The 12101-nt window shown below is 41.8% G+C and overlaps 1 long non-coding RNA gene across 1 annotated transcript in view; it reads left to right on the top strand.

Moving 5' to 3' along the window:
- The window catches only part of LOC136316695 (uncharacterized), a 37500-nt gene extending 35478 nt beyond the window's left edge, over positions 1-2022 (top strand). The window contains exon 3 of the long non-coding RNA XR_010727789.1: positions 417-2022. This is a non-coding gene — a long non-coding RNA (uncharacterized lncRNA). The remainder of the gene's footprint in view (positions 1-416) is intronic.
- The last annotated feature ends 10079 nt before the right edge of the window (positions 2023-12101 follow it).

Genomic DNA, 12101 nt, shown 5'->3' with positions numbered 1-12101 from the left:
TGAGCCCAAAGTTGCTGACTTGAGCAAGGGGTCACTAACTCAGCTAGAGGCCGCCAGTCAAGGCACATATGAGAAGCAATCGATAAACAACTAAAGTGACACAACTACAAGTTGATGCTTCTCATTTCTCTCCCTTCCTATGTCTCTCTCATGCTCTCTCACTCTCTCAATCTCTCTTGCTCTCTCTCGCTTAAAAAAAAGAAAGAAAAGAAAAAGAAAAGCTAATTGTTTCCAAGTATAAAACCATTGAACTTTAGAACAGAATGAAGCTTTCAGATTATCTAGTGCTGTAGTTTTTGACTGTGTCCAGGGAATCCAATAGGTGGTGGGGAGAGCCAAGGAGGTTGGGATTATATGCCACTCATCTTTTATCAATTAAATTTATAACATTACAATATATTTTATTTTTTATTTAGTGAGAAGAAGGGAGGCAGAGACAGATTCCTGCATGCGCCTGGACCAGGATACACCCAGCAAGACCACTAGGGGGCGCTGCTCTGTCCATCTGGAGCCCTTGCTCCATTGTAACCAGAGCCATTCTAGCACCTGAGGCAGAAGCCATGGAGCCATTATCAGTGCCCAGGGCCACCTCACTCTAATTGAACCATGGCTGCAGGAGGAGAGGAGAGAGAAAGAGAAACAAGAAGATCACGGTGGAGAAGCAGATGGGCACTTCTCCTATTTGCCCTGACCAGGAATCAAACATGCTGGGCCGATGCTCTACCACTGATCTAACCAGCCAAGGGCTACAATGTATTTTTTTTTTTTTTACAGAGACAGAGAGAGAGTCAGAGAGAGGGATAGACAGGGACAGACAGACAGGAACGGAGAGATGAGAAGCATCAATCATTAGTTTTTCGTTGCGCATTGCAACACCTTAGTTGTTCATTGATTGCTTTCTCATATGTGCCTTGACCGTAGGCCTTCAGCAGAACGAGTAACCCCTTGCTTGAGCCAGCGACCTTGGGTCCAAGCTGGTGAGCTTTTGCTCAAACCAGATGAGCCCGCGCTCAAGCTGGTGACCTCGGGGTCTCAAACCTGGGTCCTCGGCATCCCAGTCCAATGCTCTATCCACTGCACCACCGCCTGGTCAGGCTACAGTGTATTTTAAATAAGTGTTTAAAACATTAAGACCTTCCTTAGAAAAGAATAACTTTGAAAAACCCTGATCTGTTTCATTTAGCCAAGAAGGATATTGAGGCCTGGCCTAGTCTGGTTAAGGAATTTGTCAAAATCTATTAGGTAGAGGCAGAGCTAGGAAGAGCACTCAGGCATAGTGATTTGCATATCTGATAAGCATGCCATCAATGTTTCCAAATATTTTCTCATTCTCAAAATTTTTTTTATTACCTCAGATAAGTCACTTACTTGTGACAATCAAGTCACCAAGGAGAAATTATTCCTAGGGTTAGTCCCTCCTGATGACTGACTATGTGACATTGGGTCAATTAACTTTTTTTGAACCCTACACTTTTCCACAGGTATAATGGGATGATAATTACTATGCAGGCCACTCTCAGTGTGGCTATTGTGATGACTGTGTAAAGGAGAACATGTGAGGGTTCCCAGGGTTCTTTCCAGAAAGAAACTCAGCAAGTTCAGTATCTTACCATATCCAAATGCCTACCAAATGTGTCATTGCCTATAAGATGATCTCTGCAATTTGTCATCCTTGTTTATTTGTTGTTCCTCTTTTAAGAGGGCAATGTAGTTTATTTTTATAATCATATCAAGTACTACCTGTTTATGAAGTAGCCTCAAAAAACTTATTGCCTGACCAGGCGGTAGCACAGTAGTTAGAGTGTCAGCCAGGGTCGCAGAGGACCCAGCTTTGAAACTCCGGGGTCACCGGCCTGAGCGCAGGCTCATCCGGCTTGAGCATGGGCTCACCAGCTTGAGCACAGCTTGCTGGCTTGAGTGTGCGATCATAGACATGACCCCATGGTCACTGGCTTGAAGCCCAAGGTCACTGGCTTAAGCAAGAGGTCACTGGCTTGGCTGTAGCCCCCTGGTCAAGGCACATATGAGAAAGCAATCAATGAACAAATAAGGTGACACACAAAGAATTGATGCTTCTCATCTCTCTCCTTTCCTGTCTGTATATCACTCTCTCGCTAAAACACACACACACACACACACACACACATACACACACATACACACACAACTTTTAACATTGTTTCTTTGATAAAATTTTGTGATTTTTTTTTTTTTTCTGAAGTTGGAAACGGGGAGGCAGTCAGACTCCCGCATGCACCCAACCGGGATCCACCCGGCATGCCCACCAGGGGGCGATGCTCTGCCCATCTGGGGCATTGCTCTGTTGCAACCAGAGCCATTCTAGTGCCTGAGACAGAGGCCATAGAGCCATCCTCAGCGCCCAGGCCAACTTTGCTCCAATGGAGCCTTGGCTGCAGGAGGGGAAGAGAGAGACAGAGAGGAAGGAGAGGGGGAGGGGTGGAGAAGCAGATGGGCGCTTCTCCTGTGTGCCCTGGTTGGGAATCGAACCCAGGACTCCTGCACGCCAGGCCGATGCTCTACCGCTGAGCAAACCAGCCAGGGCCAAAAAATTTTGTGATTTCTTAAAAGCTAATCATTTTTCCTTCTAGATAAGGTATCACTACAGGGTTCTAGCAAGCCCAGGAAGCCCAGAGCCTGATGTTATCAAAGGACTTGTATGCAAGTTACAGAGTTGGACTCCTCCCATCTAACTGGCTGTTTCTCTTCCTTCAACAAGGAATTCAGTACTAAGAAAATGCTCTCATGATCTTCAGGTTGATCTTGAAAGCAGCCTAATTTACTTGTGACTTTGACCAATTTCTGAATCTTCTGAGCTATTTTCTCACTTATAGAAGGCAGATATTTGCCTTCCCTTTTTACCTCAGAGGTCTGTTAAAGATCAAAAAAGAGAACACAGGGTAGATGGCATGTTTTGTTTTGTTTTGTTTTTGTATTTTTCTGAAGCTGGAAACGGGGAGAGACAGTCAGACAGACTCCCGCATGCGCCCGACCGGGATCCACCCAGCACGCCCACCAGGGGGCGATGCTCTGCCCCTCCGGGGCGTCGCTCTGTTGCGACCAGAGCCACTCTAGCGCCTGGGGCAGAGGCCAAGGAGCCATCCCCAGAGCCCGGGCCATCTTTGCTCCAATGGAGCCTCGGCTGCGGGACGGGAAGAGAGAGACAGAGAGGAAGGAGAGGGGGAGGGGTGGAGAAGCAGATGGGCGCTTCTCCTGTGTGCCCTGGCCGGGAATCGAACCCGGGACTTCTGCACACCAGGCTGACGCTCTACCACTGAGCCAACTGGCCAGGGCCATGGCATGTTTTTATTTATTTTTTATTTTTTTTATTTTTTTTTCATGGCATGTTTTTAAAACTGAGAAGTGTATGCTAACTAAAAGAATTATTATTTTTAGAAACATGTAAATTACTACAATTATTTGGAATATGCATTTCAACTAAATCTCAGCTTGTTAGAAATACCCAGGTCGAAGTAGGAAGATGTTTCAATTTATGCTCATTTCTGTGAAGAGAGTCAAGTGGCAACTAAACAGGCAAAGTTCAAACTAGGGAGTTACCTCCTTAATTGACATTATCGCAAAACAAGAAGTATTTACATATTTTCAATTCAGAATATTTTAAAATTTTTTAAAGAGAAATTAAACAGACCTTTATCTAAAATTCTATTCTGGATTCCCCAAATTTCTAACTTCAGCTCTTAGAGAACAGCATTTCAATGCTTAGCCATGTTGATACTTTAAAAAATCTGGACCTTGTTTTCATTATGCAGACAAGCCAGCCACAGAAGCCAACCAATATTTTAAGACTGCAATGTTTACTAATGGATGTCTGGCCAGAAACAGTGTTGGCAGAATTCTGGCAGAGGCATTTACTTCCACTAATGATGTGGAACAGCACTGCATAATCATGTCCATTTGTATTAAGTCTACCCAGTACCGTCATGACTTGCAAGGGAACCAGAAACAAGCACACCCAAAAGTCCTGGGATGTTCCTGGAAGATGCATTACATCAGAACTGGTTCAGACCCTCTCAAAGTCATCACCATATCCATTCATTTCATTTAGGCCTTGTAAAGCCAGTAGCCACGGCCACCATCACAGCCACCTGGCCCATGCAGGTTCGCATTTGATTCGGACAGACGGTAATGAAACAATGGAGCCAAGAACTGGTGGGCCATTAGCTTTAATCCTAGCTTGTACCCGGTGGGTGAGCAATACGCACAGTGGGAAAGCACTTCCCTTTCCATTCAGGGCTCCCAAAATCACTGACTTATCCAAGTTTCCTAGATTCAAAGGTTTCTAGCTTACCAGCCTTCTTCACCCCTGTTCCCCATCTCCTACTCTCTGCACAAACTCTGCACAAACTGGCTTCTTCTTCAGCACTCTGCCATTTTGGCTGCTTCTCCTCTCCTCCACATGGCCTTTCTCTGCTCTCTTCCAGCATGGGCTCCTCTGCCCCATTTTATAGTGTAGAAATCAAAACCTTTAATCCACTATCAAACAAGGAAGTCTCTGATACAAAGTCACTTATCTGAGACATAATGGGATTCCTCATGAGAGTGCACCACCCCACATTATGCAACAGTCAAGGGTGGAGGAAAAGCTTAATTTTGAAAAGATCTTAGTATTAAAAGGGTGGGAAAGGCTTAGTTTTAAAACTAAGCCTTAGGCTATAATGACCCTGACTGCTTACAGCAGCGGTCCCCAAACTATGGTCCATGGGCCACATGCGGCCCCCTGAGGCCATTTATCCTGACCCCGCCGCACTTCCAGAATGGGCACCTCTTTCATTGGTGGTCAGTGAGAGGAGCATAGTTCCCATTGAAATACTGGTCAGTTTGTTGATTTAAATTTACTTGTTCTTTATTTTAAATACTGTATTTGTTCCCATTTTGTTTTTTTACTTTAAAATAAGATATGTGCAGTGTGCATAGGGATTTGTTCATAGCTTTTTTTTTTTTTTTTTTTTAATTTTTATTTATTTATTCATTTTAGAAAGGAGAGAGAGAGGGAGAGAAGAGAGAGACAGAGAGAGAGAAGGGGGAGGAGCAGGAAGCATCAACTCCCATATGTGCCTTGACCAGGCAAGCCCAGGGTTTCGAACCGGCGACCTCAGCATTTCCAGGTCGACGCTTTATCCACTGCGCCACCACAGGTCAGGCCCATAGCTTTTTTTATAGTCCGGCCCTCCAACGGTCTGAGGGACAGTGAACTGGCCCCCTGTGTAAAATGTTTGGGGACTCCTGGCTTACAGCCTGTCCCCCACACCCAATGCAAACTATAAGCAAGCAAACATATATATCATATTTACAAACTTATTTGGCCAACAGGCCTTCTTTACAAAAATGAGTTCAGAGTATACTTGATATCAGACTCTTTTACAGAATATTTAGACACACATTAAGACAGTATAGCCTATATATGAACCATCCTATGCCAGAAAAAAGCTATCAAACATTTCCTTATAAACCACATCAAGTGCTTTTGTTCCATTTATACTAACAAATCCCTGGGGTATTGGGAAACTCAATCCCTCCTCCTACTGCCTGCTCCAGGAAACCTATTGCCAAGTATACATTATCATTTTCATCCCTACCTGTTCCTGGACAAGCATCAGAAGTTAATAAGGACAAAGGACAATGGCATTCATTTTGACTGTCTGGACATTGTTACTGTATCTCTCTTGTAGGGGAGAATAATTTCTGTCTAATAAAAGAGACAGATTCCAAACTTAGATATGTGGGAAATTATTTGATATTTAATAAATTTTGAGTAATGCCATAGCCTTAAAAAATTATAATTAATAAGGAGCTAGGCATGGAAAATGAATAACAGCATTTTTTTTTTTTTGCTAATCTTCTCTGTATCGTTCCAGTTTTAGTATATGTGCTGCTGAAGCGAGCACGAATAACAGCATTTTTTTAAATGGAAGAATAAAGGAATAGCTGTTGTTATCTATTAGTGAGATAGGAAACCCCACTTTACTAAGAGGCTTCAAAGGTATTTTATGATTTAGGCCAAGCGTTCAGAGAGATTTTGTAAATATAATTTTTATACTTGTGTGTGATTTACGATAAGAATTAGGCAACACCAGCTCAAGATGGCAGATCCCATTCCTGCTTAGGAAGGGCTATTATTATACTGTAAAGGGAGAGGTTTTCTCGTACTAGAAGGTTTTGAAAGGAAAAGGGAAGGAGACTTCGGACCCCCTCCTTTCTCCACACCTGTGAGGAGGAAAATATACAAGTACAGAATGCAAGTGGGAAGGGAGATTTGAGTAGCCCTTTCCTCTCCCCTTTCTCCTTGATGGGTGATTTACAAATGCTTATCCTCTGACATTATGTAAATCCCCTCCCATCCTGAAATCCTGTGATTGACTATGTACCTCTAGACCAGTGGTAGTCAACCTGGTCCCTCCCACCCACTAGTGGGCGTTCCAGCTTTCATGGTGGGCTGTAGCAGAGCAACTTAAGTGTAAATAAAATGATAGATTTAACTATAGTAAGTTGTTTTATAAAGATTTATTCTGCCGCCTGACCAGGTTGTGACGCAGTGGATAGAGCGTTGAACTGGGATGTGGAAGGACCCAGGTTCGAGACCCCGAGGTCGCCAGCTTGAGCACGGGCTCATCTGGCTTGAGCAAAGAGCTCACCAGCTTAGACCCAAGGTCACTGGCTCCAGCAGGGGGTTACTCGGTCTGCTGAAGGCCCGCAGTCAAGGCACATGTGAGAAAGCAATCAATGAACAACTAAGAAGTCGCAACACGCAATGAGAAACTGATGATTGATGCTTCTCATCTCTCTCCGTTCCTGTCTGTCCCTGTCTATCTCTGCCTCTGTAAAAAAAAAAAAAAAAAAAAAAAAAAAAAAAAATTATTCTGCCAAACTTAGTGAAAATCTGACATAAAGTACTTGGTAAGTAATTATTATATGCTTTAACTTGCTATAACTCTGCTTTATAAATTTTATAAAGTAATGTTACTTCCATACTTTATAAATCACCGTTACTGTGGAACTGGTGGGTGGTTAGAAAACTTTACTGCTAACAGAGATACAAAAGTGGGCGGTAGGTATAAAAAGGTTGACTACCCCTGCTCTAGACGAAGGAATCACAAGATCCATTTATGTGAACTTGTGTTCCGTAAAAGATATATAATATGTAAGAAATCTAATTTCAAGGAGCACATGTCTTTGGAGCTACTAGCCCACGTGCTCTGCTGGCTTTTTAAATAAATTCTCTTTCCGTCTTATACAGTTAGTTATGAGTCTCAGTCCTCCATCAGGTTGCTTTTCTGCAACATTAGTATTACTCAAAATTAAAGAAGTCAGGATATTATCATCAGATTTCTCTCCCTTTCACCTAGTTTTTAGACCTCCAAGGAATCTTCATTCCATTTTCTGAAATTAGATGCTGCTTCAAAGGTTTTAGAAGTAAACCATGAAATGAGGACACTAAAGAAGCATTAATTTTTGCAGATTACTATTTAATAACATCTTTATCCCATACTAATGATTTAACCATACATTTGTCAAATATCCCAAAGATATGCTTTAGAAATGTCCAGTATTACCTGAAACCAAATCTGGTTATTTCAGATGGATTGGAACTTGGCTCTGGGGTAAGAAAATGTCCTTTGTCTCTTCCTTTCTCCCTTCCTCCCTTCCATCTTTTTTCCTTCTTTTTACCCTTCCTTTTTTTCCACTCATATGGCCTTATGATGCTCCTCATCTATGTCTAGGGCAATATTTTATTGGGCGAGGAACCTCAGGAAACAGTGTGCTAACATGCTGTGTGGTAGCATTCAGACAAAAGATGGATTTGCGAGGCATAGTGCTCTGGCCACTGTGGTTCCCACATGTCCTCCAACAAGATGTTTGTGCCTCAGTGATTAAAGCAAATGTAGTCAAAGATTACCCCTTTAATTCTTAACATTGTCAAAGTTAATAAACACCCTTTACTTTTTAACATTGTCAATGTTAATACACCTTTTAATTTTTAACATTTTAAGAGTTAATATAAACTCTTAATGTCTCTCAGCTAATCAAACACAGGAATGACCACTATGAACTAGTTGTGTTTGTAATTTTTCCAGTAGGTAGTCAGTAGGTTTCTCCTGGTGATGATATTGTCAACAATCATAATGATATCTACCTTTATTCATAGTGTTTTTTTCTGTATACAAAAAGTACTATCATCCTCAGAACCCCTTTTGAGTTTCTCCTTGGACCCCTGCCCACCATTCCAAGCTTCTTCCCTAATTACCTCTGCTATATCATTACCCCTCCTCCATGCTGCTGCTCCCCTGACCCCAGCAGCTTCTAATCTATCTGTGTATCCACTGCTTCCTTCATTCTTCCAAGTATAGTTAACACAGGTTACTATGTGTTACCCTGGGATACCAAAAACTGAGTGGCTTAAACAACAAAAAATTGTCTGAAAGTTCTGGAAGCTAGAAGTCTGAAGTTAAGGTGTCAGCAGGGTTGTTCTTTCTGAGAGCTATGAGAGAAGAATCTGTTTCAGGCTTTTCTCCTTGACTTGTAGATGGTAGTATTCTTTCTGTGTTTCTTAATGTTTTCTTCCCTTTATACATGTTTCTGTGTACAAATCGCCCCTCTTACAAGGACACAAATCATATTGAATTAGGGCCCACCCTAAAGATCTCATTTCAACTTGATTACCTCTGTAAAAACCTTACACCCAAATAAAGTTACATTTTGAGATACTAGATGTTAGGATTCAAATATCTTTTTTATGGGAAAGCAGTTGATGAACAACTAAAGTGCCACAACAGAGAATTGATACTCCTTGTCTCTATCTCTTCCTGTCTATCTCTTTCTCACTAATATATATATATGATATATAATCTTTTTTAGGGGGACATAATTCAACCTATAACAGTAAGGCTTGAAGATAACACATGGAAAATGCAGAATAGAAATGAGAAACAAACTGAGTCTCAAGTGTCATTGTCATGGAATCTACTGGCTATGCCTGGTACAGGGTCTGATTCTCTCCCTCCTTATGTCCAACCTGCTACCATGTTTCTGGGGCCTGCTCTGGTTATATACAGCCTTCACTCCCTGTGATGGTTAATTTTATGTGTCAACTTGACTGGGCTACAGGGTGCCCAGATATTTGGTCAAACATTATTATTCTGAGTGTTTCTGGGAGAGGTTTTGTTTTGTTTGTTTTAGCAAGAGTGGCGGGGATCAGACAGGGATAAAGAGGAAGGGAGAGAGATCAGAAGCATCAACTCATAGTTGCAGCACCTTAGTTGTTCATTGCTTCTCATATGTGTCTTGTCTGGGGGGTGGGACTCCAGCCAAGCCAGTGACCTCTTGCTCAAGCCAGTGACCTTGGGCTCAAGCCAGTGATCTTGGGGCTCAAGCCAGCAACCATGGGGTCCTGTCTATAATCCCATGCTCAAGCCAGCACCCATGCGCTCAGCTGATGAGCCCATGCTCAAGCTGGATGAGCCCGCACTCAAGCCAGTGACCTCGGGGTTTCAGGCCAGTGCTCTATCCACTGTGCCACCACCTGGTCAGGCTTGCAAAAGTGTTTTTGAATGAAGTTAATATTTAAATCAGTAGAATTTGTAAAGCAGATTGCTCTCCATGATATGGATGGGTCTCACCCAATCATTTGAAGGCCTGAAGAGAACACAAGGCTAGCCCTCCCCGAGTAAGAGAGGGTTCTCTTGCCTGACAGCTCATGAAGTGGAACATCAGCTGTTCCTGTCTAATGGCCTTAGAACTGTAACATTCCTAGTTCTACAGCAGCTTTTATGGGTCAACTGGAATGATGGCTTTGCAAAATACACACACACACTACACACACACACACACACACAATTGGTTCTGTTTCTCTGGAGAACCCTAATACACTCCCTAAGACCAGATCCCACATAATAAAGAAAAATCACAGACAACATAAGTATCCTTTCAGGTTGCAACCTATTTGTCACAGAGTATCCCTTTATCTTAGTAAATAGCCAATCCCTAATCATAATCTTTTCATCTGGGTTATTCACCTGGTTTTCAGTCATCTTTATGACTGACAATGCTCTTCCACCGTTCTCTCCAATTATAAAGCAAGAGCCTGTCCCCAAATACAAAATTCAGCTGCCAATCTTAGTGCAATCATGAATTGAGAAATTCTGAGGCCTCAACCAGAGCTCTGTGCTATGTGCACAAAACTTCTCACATGTTCTTTGCATATATTTCAAATCACTGAGGACATTCTCAAGCTCCCTTTATCTGATTTCATCTAGGGCTTTCATGCAACTAGACCAACATTTTTCAAACTTTTTCATCTCATGGCACACATACTACTAAAATTCTGCAGCACACCAAAAAATATACTCTTTTCCTGATCTGCCAAAAAAATTGGTATCATTGTGATTCATTCACACCAGATGGCTATTGCTGTGTTGGCTGTTGTCAATTTTATTTGACAATCTAAGGGGAAAAGGGTCAGTACCCCTGACTAAATAGTCATGCATATTTCCAAAATTCTTGCAACATACTGGTTTAAAAAAAATCTCTGAAGTAGGCAATCCCTTATCAACTATCTTTTATAGCTTACTATTGTATATGTGTGGCTTTGTAAAGAATTAGCCTTGTCTAATTAACAAAACTTCCAAAGTTTAAACAGATTGGAACCGAACCAAATCGGACTTTTTACAAAAATTTTTATTTATTGAGTTGAGATAAACAATGATTTTTTGTTCCACTTATCCATGCATTCATTGGTTGGTTATTATTATTATTATTAAATTTAATGGGGTGGTATTGGTTAATAAGGTCATATAGGTTTATTGGTTGATTTTTGTATGTGCCCTGACTGGGGATCGAACCTGCAACCTCGGCATGTCAGGATGATGCTCCAACCAACTGTGCTACCTGGCCAGGGCCCAAATCAGACTCTTGAAAGAGTGTCTCCAGGCTGTAAAGGGACAAGCAATATCCCCCGATTCTATGGCTTGATGCTTATCCTTACTTTGGGTTTCTGTTTCCCAGATTCTCTCTGTCACCACATTACCTGTTCATGCCTCGCCCAAGGCAGTGCACTTTCCCTTTAAATATTTCAGTGTGGATAAAAATGTTTTCCCTTGGCATAACTAAGACAGGCTGGTATTTTCAAGACAGCTTTACTAAACATGAGGGAAAACAGAAAAGAAATAATTACAGAAAACATACACGGTATAAAAATAGCCAAGTTTCCAACTGCAGGTTTCTGTTTCTAAAAATTCCATTAGAAGTAGGAAAGCTTTACTGGGCCTCAGTCTCACTTACCCTAACTCACCACATCCCTTAATTTGGCTATATCCTGTCTGGACTGCTTCTCTCCCACTTCCAACACCTCATCTATTCCCGAGCCCTGTAATATTGAGTTGCTACTTTGATTTTTTGAACCCACATCTCAAAGAAAAAAATACCAATTAACTTGCTTTTAAAACTATCATTCTCCCAATAAAAATATCCCAGACTCCCCAAAACCTGCCAAAATACCTGCTTTCAAGAGATTTTCAAGTTTTGGTTTTGGAGATCTGCTGGATTTTAAATATTGGCTCTTCTCAATACTGATGTTCAATTGGTGTAAACCGCAGAACATTGTAGGAGCTGATCCTTGAGAAAATATTCTTTTTTTTAAAAGATTTTATTTATTGATTTTAGAGGTATGTGTGGGGGTGAGCAGGAAGCATGAACTTGTAGTAGCTGCTTCTCATGTGCCTTGACCGGGCAAACCTGGGGTTTCAAACCAGTGACCTCAGGGGTCCAGGTAGAAGCTTTATCCACAGTGCCACCACAGGTCAGGAAGATAATGAATATTCTTTACAATGGCAGGCAGGGTTCTGTGGTCAAATAAATTTGAAGAATGTTGGTTTAAACTAAGTTTCACAGTTTTCTCCACTGCACAATTACACAAATCTTTTCATGTCGTTAACAAATATTTATTGAGCACCTATTATGATCCAGAAACGGCTCTAGATACTGAGAAAACCCTGGTGAAAAGTGAATGAGATGGATGTTCCCTGCCCTGCCTTCATAGTATTTACTTTTAGGCGTGGTTCACACACACA

This window comes from Saccopteryx bilineata, chromosome 1, assembly GCF_036850765.1.
Source record: "Saccopteryx bilineata isolate mSacBil1 chromosome 1, mSacBil1_pri_phased_curated, whole genome shotgun sequence".
Taxonomy (NCBI): Eukaryota; Metazoa; Chordata; class Mammalia; order Chiroptera; family Emballonuridae; genus Saccopteryx; species Saccopteryx bilineata.
Note: the sequence above shows the minus strand (reverse complement) of the source record. Positions and strands in the feature narration are given on the sequence as shown.